This window comes from Leuciscus leuciscus, assembly GCF_965113295.1.
Source record: "Leuciscus leuciscus genome assembly, chromosome: 15".
In the NCBI taxonomy this organism is placed as follows: Eukaryota; Metazoa; Chordata; class Actinopteri; order Cypriniformes; family Leuciscidae; genus Leuciscus; species Leuciscus leuciscus.
The window spans coordinates 36,549,006-36,562,165 of record NC_138739.1 but is presented as its reverse complement, the minus strand read 5'-3'; the positions used below and the strand labels follow the sequence as shown (position 1 = coordinate 36,562,165).

Below are 13,160 nucleotides of genomic sequence, written 5' to 3'. Positions count from 1 at the left end.
TGTGTGTGTGTGTGTTTATGTCGCAGACTTGCTTATGATGTGGAGCTGCAGAAACTTTAAAAGATCAACTAACAGATTTGGGGTAAAATGTGACTATAAACTGTGATCTTGATGTAAAGAAGGTTAACTTGGTTATTACTAAACCTACCAGATTCTCCGGTTTTGACATTACGCACTTTCTCATCTGCAGCTCCTCATTACTACAATAATAGATTTAGACACAAATATTCAGTGCAAAGGAAACATCGCCTGTTAATATATAATGTCACTGTTGATGATTTGTGACTTTATTACTGTGTGACCAAAGACGTTCCTCCAAAATACAGCAATGGTGGCAGACTGCACATCTTTGGTGAGGTCAGTGATCATGTTATTACACAACATCCTTTTTACATACTTATAAAAAATGTATGTAAAACCCTTCAATAGTTGTGCAGCACTGAATATAGAGTATTATGCATCGTAGAACCGACTCCAGAGATCCAAAATCAGAATCGGACACAATAGACAGCTCTTACTCTAGGGGCCTTTGCACCAAAGCCTTTTTTCCCTTGGTTGAACATTATTAAAGTTAGAGCTTATTTAGAGAAATCAGCCGGATGGCTTAGTGCAGGCGCTAATGGATCCTATGATGTATCTCGTAAATTACCCCACTAATAATGCTCAGAATGGTACCAAACTTCTACAGTAGTACAAATAGGTTCTGTACTCATAAAATGAGGCATTGGAAAGTTTGTAAGTAGCCTACATCAGGAGTTTATTTAAATAACACTTGCCTGACGGCTCATGCTACCGCTAACCCGGACGTCGACGTCACTTCACTGAGTTGAGAAAAGCACGTAAAAGTCCTGGCAGAAAGCGATGTATAAGGATGTAGTGTATTCTTATGATAACTTGCTCGCAATTGTCCTTCATTTGTAAGTTGCATTGGATAAAAATCTCTGCTAAACGTACATATGAGCTTTCTAACCGCTCTGCACATTATCTCTTATCTGTCTCTTATCTGACACACTCAGTGCAGTTCATGGAGCTTTCATCTAAGTAGCTGATGATCTGAATCTGGGGCCGTATTCACAAAAGTAGCTCCTAACTTAAGACTCCTAAAGACAGACAGCTATTGTGTAGTAATTGAATATATAACGCTTTTCACAGTACAACTGAACAAAACCTTGTCATCTCTTCACCACACCGCTACGCTTTTTTGGCTAAAGGTTGCAGGCTTATCTTCTAGTGGCTTTGGCTGACCTTCCTTCTACTGTAATCCAGTATGGCAGCACAGCTGAAATGTTTGTTTAAGGAGCGCCCTCTACTGTACAGGCATGAATTTGCATTTCCTTCAGCTAGGAAGAGAGAGCAACAGCCAGCTGAGGTGAGAAAAAGCAATGCAAAAGTAATGAAACACAATAAAAAGTAACTAAAGCAATCTTTTTTTCTTTCTTTTTTTTTTATGGAGTAACGCAACATACAAGTAACTTTTCCAACACTGTCAGTAACCTTAGACTAAAGATGTGGTTGTGGATGTTCCTGGTGCTAGTTTGCCAGCCCAGAGATCTTTCAAAGAAATTTAAAGCCAGGAATGAAACAGCTTCTAGGTTTAGTATAGAATGGATTCATTACATCTATTACAATCAGATTCATTAATTATACAAATGAGGCTTTGACTTATGTTCACAAGCTAGATGCAACTAGCAAAATGATTGTGCAAAAAAGAATATTAGGTGTGTGTGCTATGTTTGATGATACAGTATGAGTATGTGCTGTACTTTCTTTCTAACCACACTATAAGGATTTACTGAGGTTTTGACTAAAATGAAGGATCTACAAGATGAGGTATAGCAGCAGATATATCGGCCATCAAGGTATTGAGGGATCTTTCAGTTTCTTTAGACATTTTGCTCCATTGGGTAACTGCTATAATTATAATATAGCTATAACTATTATACTGTTGATTTTATTGTGTGGACCATGTATTATGCAATGTATTGAAACCAGACTTTCTGGTTTTGTGCAACTCGATAAACAATGCTTGTGAAAAGAGTATTTTTGGGAGGAGGACAGAATGATTGGTTACAATGAACTCTTAAATGTGGAACAAATGAAGGTTTCGAGCCCTGAGGTCGTGCCGTATTTTGACTGATATGCATGGAAATGTAGCAAGTTATCTGATGCACTTGTCATGTTGTAATGATATAAGGGCCTCAGATAACTGGACACAAGTTCACCTCCTCATATACAAGACTCAGATACTGCTTGCATTGCCTTTTTTACTTAGTCACTGTTTTACTACTAAGTAATGTTTTGTGTGTATACTTGTACAGCAGCACACAAAATTCCCTGTTCATCTTCAGTTGTGTTGAAGTGGACACATAAGTCTTGAAAAAAGTAAAACTTCCCCAAATATGGTTTTGAGGTAAAACATCTACATGGTAAACAGAAGTACAATGCATGATAATCTGATCATTTGTTTATTCAAGCAATTTTGAAAGTGTTTGTTCAATGAATATGCATAAGAAGCAGATTATTTGAACTGTAGCTGACCAATAAACTGAGGAAGCATAAAAAAGGATCTGAAACTGCAGGAGCGGAACAACAGAGCAAAGTTTGTGGGAAAAGATTAACTAATGAATATTTTTTTCTTACAACCCGTTAGCATCTAGATTGAGATGACATGAATAATGACAAATCTTAATGAACAAATCGCCTTTCTTTCTTATTCTGGTGTGAAATGTGACCCAGGCACGACTCTTTATATGTCACTTATAAAACCACTGATAGGGAATGTAAAGAGACCTTTGCTGTTGTGTGGGAGGGACCATTTGTACATGAGACCAAGGAAGGTGTTTTACTTTTTTTCTAAGGAAGTGATTCTGTTTGAGTATCAGCTACAGTGGATTTTGCGAAGTGATCAGTCATTTAAACCACAGGTTCCAGTCACAGTTCGGTAGGTACATATCTTTTTTTTTTATTATTATTATTTTTAGAATAGTTATTTGCATTCTATGGTTACATTTTTTAAATGTTTTATTTTCTGCAATCATACACTGGAGTAGTAAGGGAAAGCATGTGCCTTTAGTTGTACCTTACAAGTTCAAACATGTTAGTTATGCTGCTCCAGCATACTCTTGTCATAGAAATTCTAAACTGTATATTATGTTTCTAACATCTAACATTATTTGAACACGATGTAATGTACAAAACCAATGGAAAACTTTTTGTCTGTGCGTGTGTATGTATGTAAAAATAACATAGTTTGGGAAATTAAACTAGACAGTCTGTTAGAATCTTGTGATTAACAAATGAAGTCATCATTAAAACAGAGTTTGCTTGTGCCAGTGATAGAGGAAAAAGTTTGGGGCTTTTGAACCAATTGAACCAATCATATTGAAGGTGACATGCTAGAGGCCGTGATTAAAGCTTTTAGAGGACATTTGCTAAGGTCTGTTTGTCTGTTATTTCTGCTGCGCAGCAGGTCAGTTTAGGGAAGCAAGTCATTTAGAGTAAGAAACTCGGCCAGCTAGAGTATAAAGGTTATTAAGTGTCGACTGAAGACGCTATGGGTGTCGATTTGAAGACGCCAGATTTATATTTATTAAGTGTCGATGTGCAGACGCTAGATAGTCGGGTTTAGGGAAAAAATCCACTACACTATCCACAAGCATTTTTTCTCTTTACACTCCAAAAACTGGTTAAAAAAATATCTCTTTTTAGCATTCCAAGCTTGACTTCCAAGCTAAAATGATACTAGAGTTTAAACTAGTTTGTTTTTTCCAATGTAGTAGTACAAATACATTAGTATGTAGCAAGCATATGCTTTTCACCTAAATTCTAATGTACTGCTTTTTCGATTTCAATTTATACCTAATTCTGTGTGACCTATTTGACAAGAGTAATTAGATTGTATACCTGATGATCATGACATATGAGGTGAAATTATTTACAAATATAAAGTATAAACGATTTGTGGAAGTCTGGCAAAAAAGATGGGTATAAGTATTCTCCATTCCGCTCCATCTCGCACAAACCTTTCAAACTATTGACCGTGAGCATGAAGAGACGTGTTTACCACGTATGTATGGTGACCAGGATGTCCATGTTTGGTTGACTTAGTCACAAGGCCATGAATTCACATTGTATGGTCATGACATAAAGATGTTATTACCTCAACAAAAATTAAAATAATGTAAAATAATGAATAAATCAGTTCACATACCTGATTATCATGACTTAAAAGGTTCAATAACGAATATATCTAATGTTTAAAAGGTTTCTTAAATTGTCTGGCGCATTTATAAAAAATGGCTAAAAAAGAAGAAACGTGGTGTGATTGGGAAGTGTTCGCATCATTGAAGAAATGTTCAACACTATTGAAAGCATGTAACGGTAAACTGTTACACTTTCGGTTTTACGATGGCTAGTAACGTTTCAGATCCTATAGACCTTATGTAGCCCCGCCCCTTTTCAGCGCTGCACTCGTTGTCTTTTGACTTCCGGTCTGTATTTTCACAGCGATTTTGCGTGTTTATTAATGAATATGTTTTAAAATATTCCCGGTCGACTGACATTTGTTAAGACATGTGCTTTAAACATTACAGTCCTCATGATAACGTTCGTTAACTTTACAGTAAGTAAATGTAACGACAAACTGATAGGAAACAAGTGCGAGTGCACAATGTATTTATTGGGTAACAAATACTCAAGGTTAATGACAGACAACGTATTCTTCTTGATGCGATCGCCAGGAACACAGCAAACAGGAGAGCGTGACACAGGGGCTGAGACAGGCGATCCACAGTGAGAATGCAGGTGAAGAATCCGTGGTGAGATCGGCGGTGAAGAATCCGTGGTGAGATCGGCGGTGAATAATCCAGTCCAGTCCAGTGCAGTGCAGTGCAGTGCAGTGCAGTGCAGGCGAAACACGAGGGAATAAACAGGAGCAGGCACGCAGACAGGGATTCATCAAACAACGATCTGACAAACATAAGACGAAAGACAGGGCATTAAATAGGCTGTGATAATTACAATCAGCTGCCGCTGATCAGGATGATCAGTGACAACGCCCACATGAAACAATGAATGAACTGAGACACACCCACACACTCACACACACACATGAACACACAGACTAGAATGAGACAGCGGATCTACCAACCGTGACAGTACCCTCCCCCCTAGGAACGCCTCCTGGCGTTCCCAGACGACCCTACCTGTCGATTGAAATCATCGATGAGGGAGTGATCCAGGATGTCTCGAGCAGGTACCCAACTCCTCTCCTCCGGACCGTAACCCTCCCAGTCCACCAAGTACTGGAACCCGCGTCCCCTCCGTCTCGAGTCCAGGATACGATGTACCGAATACGTAGGTTCCCCATCTACGAGTCGCGGCGGGGGAGGAACCGGGGCAGGCGGATTAAGATGAGAATGAAACACGGGTTTTATTTTGGACACATGAAAGGCGGGATGAATTCTCCTGTACGCTGGAGGAAGGTTGAGGCGGACTGTCACCGGACTAATAATCTTGGTGATAGTGAACGGGCCGATGAATTTAGGGGCAAGCTTATTAGACACGGAGCGGAGAGGAATGTTCTTAGTAGAAAGCCACACTTTTTGACCAGCGACGTATACGGGTGGCCTAGACCGGTGGCGATCGGCTTTAGCCTTGGTGCGCGCCCCCACTTGGAGCAGAGTCTCACGGGCTCTAGTCCATGTGCGGTGACACCTCTGGACGAAGGCGTGAGCGGAGGGGACCGCGACTTCGGGTTCCAGACTCGGAAAGATAGGTGGCTGGTATCCTAAGCTACACTTAAACGGAGAGAGGCCCGTGGATGACACTGGCAACGAGTTATGTGCGTACTCAACCATAGAGAGTTGATGACTCCAGGACGAAGGATTCTTATAGACCAAACATCGCAACATTCTCTCCAGGTCTTGGTTGGCTCGCTCAGATTGACCATTGCTCTGGGGATGATAACCCGAAGACAGACTGACTGTGGCCCCTAATAATCTACAAAACTCTTTCCAGAATTTGGACACAAACTGGGAACCTCTGTCAGAAACCACGTCCATCGGGAGGCCATGTAACCGAAAGACGTGATCAATGACCGTGACCGCTGTCTCCTTGGCTGAGGGTAGTTTGGGCAAGGGGATGAAATGTGCCGCCTTCGAGAACCGGTCCACTACGGTTAAAACAACCGTCATGCCATTAGAGGGCGGGAGGGCGGTGACAAAATCTAGCGCTATATGGGACCAGGGTCTTGAAGGGACAGACAGCGGTCGAAGTAACCCATCAGGAGGTCGGTTAGACGTCTTAGCGGTGGCACAAACTGAGCAAGCCAAAACAAAATCGTGAATGTCGCGAGCCATTAATGGCCACCAGAATCGTTGCTTAATTAAGTAGCTAGTGCGACTTACTCCTGGATGACAAGCCACGTTGGAGCAATGACCCCATCGAATAACGTCGGACCGTGACCCCTCCGGCACAAACAAACGATTCGGTGGGCAACCGGGCGGAGGCGTTACCCCTTCTAAGGCCGTCTTGACCTTCGACTCGACCTCCCATACGAGTGTGGAGATAACTACTTTCTCGGGTAAAATACACTCGGGAGTAACCGGGCGTTCGGATGGATCAAAAATACGAGATAATGAATCGGGTTTGATGTTCTTGGAACCCGGGCGGTACGAGAGAGTAAAGTCAAAACGTCCGAAAAAAAGTGCCCACCGAGCCTGTCTGGAGTTGAGTCTTTTGGCAGATCTAATATATTCAAGGTTCTTGTGATCGGTCCAAACGATAAAAGGTACCCCCGACCCTTCTAACCAATGACGCCACTCCTCCAACGCTAACTTGACGGCCAACAACTCTCTGTTACCAATGTCATAGTTTCGTTCGGCAGGTGATAAACGATGGGAGAAAAACGCGCAAGGATGCATCTTGTCATCTGAGGACACGCGCTGAGATAGAACTGCTCCTACCCCCACCTCTGACGCGTCGACCTCCACCACGAACTGACGTGTGGAATCAGGGGCGACAAGGATGGGAGCCGAAACGAAGCGACTCTTGAGGTTGGAGAACACAGCCTCAGCTGTGTCCGACCACCTGAACGTCGTTCTGGGGGAGGTCAAGGCAGTCAGAGGTGCGGCTAGCTGGCTGAAATTGCGAATGAACCGCCGATAGAAATTGGCGAACCCCAGAAACCGCTGTAGGGCCTTACGGGAATCTGGACTTGGCCAATCCATCACAGCCTTAACCTTGTCAGGATCCATGCGCATTCCCTCAGAAGAGACGATGTATCCTAAAAAAGAGACAGACTGTGCGTGAAATTCGCATTTCTCCGCCTTGACAAAAAGCCCATTCTCTAGCAGCCTCTGAAGCACTCGTCTGACGTGCTGAACGTGTTCCTGGAGAGACGAAGAAAAAATCAATATGTCATCCAGGTAGACATATATGAACTGATCAACCATGTCTCTCAACACGTCATTGACGAGTGCCTGAAAAACCGCTGGGGAGTTGGAAAGCCCAAAAGGCATAACCAAATATTCAAAGTGCCCCCTGGGGGTATTGAAAGCGGTTTTCCATTCATCCCCCTTCCTGATGCGAACCAAATGATAGGCATTACGTAAATCCAGTTTTGTGAAAATGGATGCTCCCTGCAACCTCTCGAAAGCTGAAGACATCAACGGCAAAGGGTAGGTGTTCTTTACCGTGATGTTGTTCAGCTCCCGGTAATCAATACAAGGTCGCAGAGAACCATCCTTCTTACCCACAAAAAAGAATCCCGCCCCCGCGGGAGAAGAGGAAGGTCGGATGAATCCGGCTGCTAAAGAATCAGAAATATATTTCTCCATGGCCTCCCTCTCTGGTACAGAAAGAGAGTAAAGTTTGCCTTTAGACGGAGACTTACCTGGCACTAGATCTATTGCACAGTCATAGGGACGATGCGGAGGGAGAGAAGCAGCCCGAGACTTACTGAACACTTCCTTCAGGTCCAGATACTCCGCAGGCACGTTTGATACATCCGCCGCCTTCTCCTGTAACACAGAAACAGACACAGACGGACAGGCAGAAACAAGACAGGACTCGTGACAGGACACGCTCCACATGGAAATAGTGTTGGAGCCCCAGTCCACACGAGGATTGTGTTTGACGAGCCAAGGGTGACCCAACACCACTGGGGCGACAGGGGAGTCCATAAGGAGGAAGGGGATAGTCTCAACGTGGTTGCCAGAGGTGATGAGGGTTATGGGACCAGTGGAGAGGGAGATGTTGGGGAGCTGTTGACCATTGAGAGCACTGACCGAGATCTGATGAGGAAGAGACGAGATGGGAAGGTGAAGTTTGTGTGCTAAGTGAATGTCCATGAAGTTTCCCTCGGCCCCGGAGTCCACAAGTGCCTGGCAGGTGTGCGTGCTGTTGGCCCATCTCAGCCTTACCGGAAGGAGAGTGGATGATGAGGACTTCCCGGCGGAGATCCCACCCGATAGTAGCCTCAACCTTACTATCGGGCTTGCTCTTTTACCGGGCACGAGTGTAGGAAGTGTCCACGGCCGCCGCAGTAAAGGCAGAGTCCTTGGGACCTCCGCCTCTCTCTCTCCTCCCGGGAAAGCCGGGCTCTCCCTACCTGCATGGGCTCGGGATCGTTGGTGGGTCCAACCGTGCTCTGCTCCAGGCTGTCCCTCGGCCCAACGCCGCCGTGGATGCGGATGGGATGAAGGTGTTGGTCCCGCTGGTTGATGCGAGCATCCACCCGCAGAGCCAGGTCGATGAGCCCGTTGAGCTGAGGAGGCAGGTCCAGCAGGTAGATCTCGCGTTGCACACGGTCGGACAGCCCATGCAGGAACATATCCCACTGTGCCTCCTCGTTCCACTTGCACTCCGCCGCCAGGGTCCGAAACTCAATCGAGTAATCCGCCACCGAGGAGCTTCCCTGCTTCAGGTCGGCTAGTTTTCTGGCCGCCTCCCGGCCGGCCACCGCACGGTCAAAGACCCTCTTCATCTCCGCGGAGAGTGCGTGGAACGAGGCGCAGCATTGGTCTTGGTTCTCCCACACCGCTGTTCCCCACAACGCCGCTCTCCCCTTCAGCAATGTGAGGACGAAGGCCACCTTGGACTTCTCGGTCTCGAACGTCTTTGGCTGTAGAGCAAAATGCATAGAACACTTTGTGAGAAATGCTCTGCAAAAGTTCGGCTCACCAGCATAGCTCTCAGGAACAGGTAGGCGTGGTTCTGGACGATCTCTGACGTCTGGCACGACGGGGGGAACAGGCGGTGTGGGCGGCACAGTGGGAGGGCTCAGCAGTTGGATTTGCTGAGTGAGCCCGGACACCTGTGTCACGAGCGCTTGAACCGCGCGTCCGGTGTTAGAGATACTCTCCTGCTGCTGATCCATCCTGGCGATACTGTGGTCCACAAAATCCTTGAAGGACTCCGCGCTCGCTGCTTCCATGTTGGGTCAGATCGTTCTGTAACGACAAACTGATAGGAAACAAGTGCGAGTGCACAATGTATTTATTGGGTAACAAATACTCAAGGTTAATGACAGACAACGTATTCTTCTTGATGCGATCGCCAGGAACACAGCAAACAGGAGAGCGTGACACAGGGGCTGAGACAGGCGATCCACAGTGAGAATGCAGGTGAAGAATCCGTGGTGAGATCGGCGGTGAAGAATCCGTGGTGAGATCGGCGGTGAATAATCCAGTCCAGTCCAGTGCAGTGCAGTGCAGTGCAGTGCAGGCGAAACACGAGGGAATAAACAGGAGCAGGCACGCAGACAGGGATTCATCAAACAACGATCTGACAAACATAAGACGAAAGACAGGGCATTAAATAGGCTGTGATAATTACAATCAGCTGCCGCTGATCAGGATGATCAGTGACAACGCCCACATGAAACAATGAATGAACTGAGACACACCCACACACTCACACACACACATGAACACACAGACTAGAATGAGACAGCGGATCTACCAACCGTGACAGTAAATCCACTTCAAAAGCTAATTACTCCTGGACAGCAATTCCATAGAAATATACAGAGCGACCGCAAAAACGGAAGTTAAAAGACAATATTCTAAAGATGGCGGCGGCGCCCTCGTTTCTCTGGCGCATGAGGTCTATAGAAGTGCATTGGTAGTGCCGTAAAATAATTCAAACCTGTCGCAAAATAGTCCCTGATTTTTCTCATAAAACAGTTGTTTTTCGTAGTAATCTCAAAATACATTTCTCTCCGAAGTCGAAATTTAATAGCAAATATGTAAAAAACTAGCGGACAAGGATACATTATTTACGTGACAACAGAAAAGTAGTTCATTCCGTGTACTGAGGCAAATCCTCCATTGACTTCCATTCAAACAGAACAGACTCTCTCCTAGCTCCTTGTCGGCTGCCGTCACATATTTTTAGCTTTACTCGGAGGATCCCCTTGAGGAGGAGCTCTGATCAACATCACAGTCTGAATGACCCTAAAATATGTTCCTGTTCATGAGGTTTACATCCCTGTTTTGCTTTCGCATTTTTAAGCGCAGATTCGATTTAAAAAAAATACAAAATACGGCACGCTTCGACGAACTTATGCGCATTTTATTGGGGATTCAATAATTAAAAATTTGTGTGATCAAAGTCAAACCGCCGTAGCAAAACGTGTAATATTTGGATAATCAATATGTTAGCTGTATGTAATACAGTTGCTTTTCGGGCGGAATTAGTTTTTAGGACGTACGTTATGTTGTTAAGCGAACGTCTGTCATAGTCAGTTCATATAGTGATTACTTCAGATACATGTATTTGAAATACGGAGGCCTATTTGAAATACAAAATACAATTTTTTAATTTAAAGCCTTTAAAAAACAATCAAATGTAATTTGGATTTAAATACATTTAGGTTCGGTATATTTGTATTTTTAAAACATTTGTGCTAGTCTCCATTTTTTATTAGGCTGCTGATTTCCTCTATAGGACTGTAGTTCAGGCCCTCAAACCCCAACTATAATGTACACAAGCTGCAGATGTCCGAGAAAACGGCTCCAGAAAAGTATCTTTGTGCACGGAAATATGGAGTAGGGCTGGGACTCGATTCCACAAAAAGTTGATTCTTCAATTCAGAGGGATTGGGAATTGAGAGTCAATGGCTGGAATCGATGAAACTCCTGTGACGTAATAAAGCTGGGTGTAAGTGCTACATTGAGCTTAGTAAATTCCAGCCTTGTGATGAATATTGTAGCATCATCTAAAACTACGACTAGGCGCAGTATAGGATTGGGGAAATTTTGTTTTGTGTAAGGTGAAATAAGTTGTTTACTTCAAGGTGCTCTTAGTAACGTTGGGTGATGTTGGGTGACGTCACTTCTTGTTGACGTTCGAAGTATTGTCAAACAAAACGGAGGCTAGCTCGACCCTCCCTCCTCCTCATCCCATCCCCTCCCCCTACCTTCTGTGCTTCCTTTTCCCTCTTCTTTGCCATTTGTTCATCGGAACGTCTTCTCTTTGGTCGTGTGTCGGCCATATAAAAATTCAAGAGAATATAATTAAAACGTTAGTCGTTGTCTAGGACATCTATCCTCTAGCTAACTTCCCTCTTCATGCTTCTCTCTCCTCTACTCCCCACACCCCCCTTCATGTGCACACGCACTAACCCCCCAACCCCCACCCCCAAATCATTCTTGTCGGTTATTGGCTGGAACACTGTTTGTTATGTTTCGTGGTCCAGGCTGGGCCAGTTTGTTTTTGTTGCCGTTTGTGGAGCCTGGGCTGTCGACAGTGTGTTCAGGGGACAGGCAGCTAGCAGATAGTGAGGAGATGTTTGCTGTATGTGAAAAAAAAAAAATTCAGCCTAAAAAACACGTGACATCGCTTAGAGCAGCTTTCACCGGCACATGAACACACAGTCCAGAAAAGGTCTGGATGGAACAATTATTGAGAAGGACGATTCGGGTGGTTAAAATGATGTAGAATCTGTTCATTATTACATCACCCCACCTCCAAATATAAAATGATCAGTGCGCCAATTTCTTCAGACGAGTCCTTCACTGTGTTGATCTCACCAAATCAGAAGATCTACTAATAATCAGAAGATATACTAATAATATAAATAATCTACTAATAATCAGAATATCAACAAGATTATTGAACTGCAAGTTTCATGTCAATAAAGCCATAAGGCTGTTTTTAATTGTGGTGCCACTAAGAAAGCAAAAATATATTCTCTCTCTGTACAGTAATAGCTTTTTATAGCCATCCTTACGTGACGCTTAAGTTTATGGTAAATTAAATGTTAACTAAAACATGCAAACATGTTAACTAAACAAGAGCAAATTGTTGCAAATGCACATTTTTCTTATCAAAGATTTGTCACCCTCTGGAGGCCATTATTAATAACTTATTTACAGTGTTAACCAGGTCTTCAACATTTTTAAGGTAAAAAAAATATAAGTTGTATTTTAAGTTATAACCTATAATAACACATTTAGTATCAGAGTGTTTACACTTGCCCATTTCCACTATCACATATTTTTGTTATTATCATAAATTAGATATCATTTAGAAGCTTAAACGTAAAAAAAAAAAAAATCATCCTATTCAAATAATTTAGAAAATTGGACATTGCGTTACCATGGAAACGGTATTTTAAAACCTCCCCCTAATGGTCGGTGTCATGTTTCACATTTTACTAAATTTACTGCACAATTTTATAATCAAACCTTTTTCTAATCTTAACAAAACTCATATTGTTGGAAAGGTCTGAGACTCAAGGTTACATAAACTAATTCTAATTTCTAACAAACTAACACTTTCTCAGTTTGTGTAAATCCACTTAAGATTCAGAGAATTATTTATTTATTTTTAAATTAATTTCACACGTCAAATACAATTATGTGATTTTCTTTCATTAATAAAAAGTTTTTTTTTTTTTTTTCTTGATTTACCCTGAAAGAATGGAAGTGAACTGTGAAAACATGCCCCATAGGTGGGGTACATTATAACATGACCATATGACAGATAACAATTGTATCTGATCTAATAAAAAAAATATACAAGACAAACTAAAATATTTTTTCAATAAAAAAACAATTACATTTTTCATATAAAATAATAACATTTTTTACAAATTAAAAATAATTAATTTTTGAGTTTGACAACAAACACACCACAAAACACAGCTATACAGC

General features: G+C 42.9%; 1 long non-coding RNA gene across 1 annotated transcript in view; it reads left to right on the top strand.

Annotated features, from left to right (window-relative positions):
• Positions 1-2,618: 2,618 nt before the first annotated feature.
• The window catches only part of LOC309475240, an 83,589-nt gene continuing 73,047 nt past the window's right edge, over positions 2,619-13,160 (top strand). Inside the window, exon 1 of the long non-coding RNA XR_014197565.1 lies at positions 2,619-2,941. This is a non-coding gene — a long non-coding RNA (uncharacterized lncRNA). The remainder of the gene's footprint in view (positions 2,942-13,160) is intronic.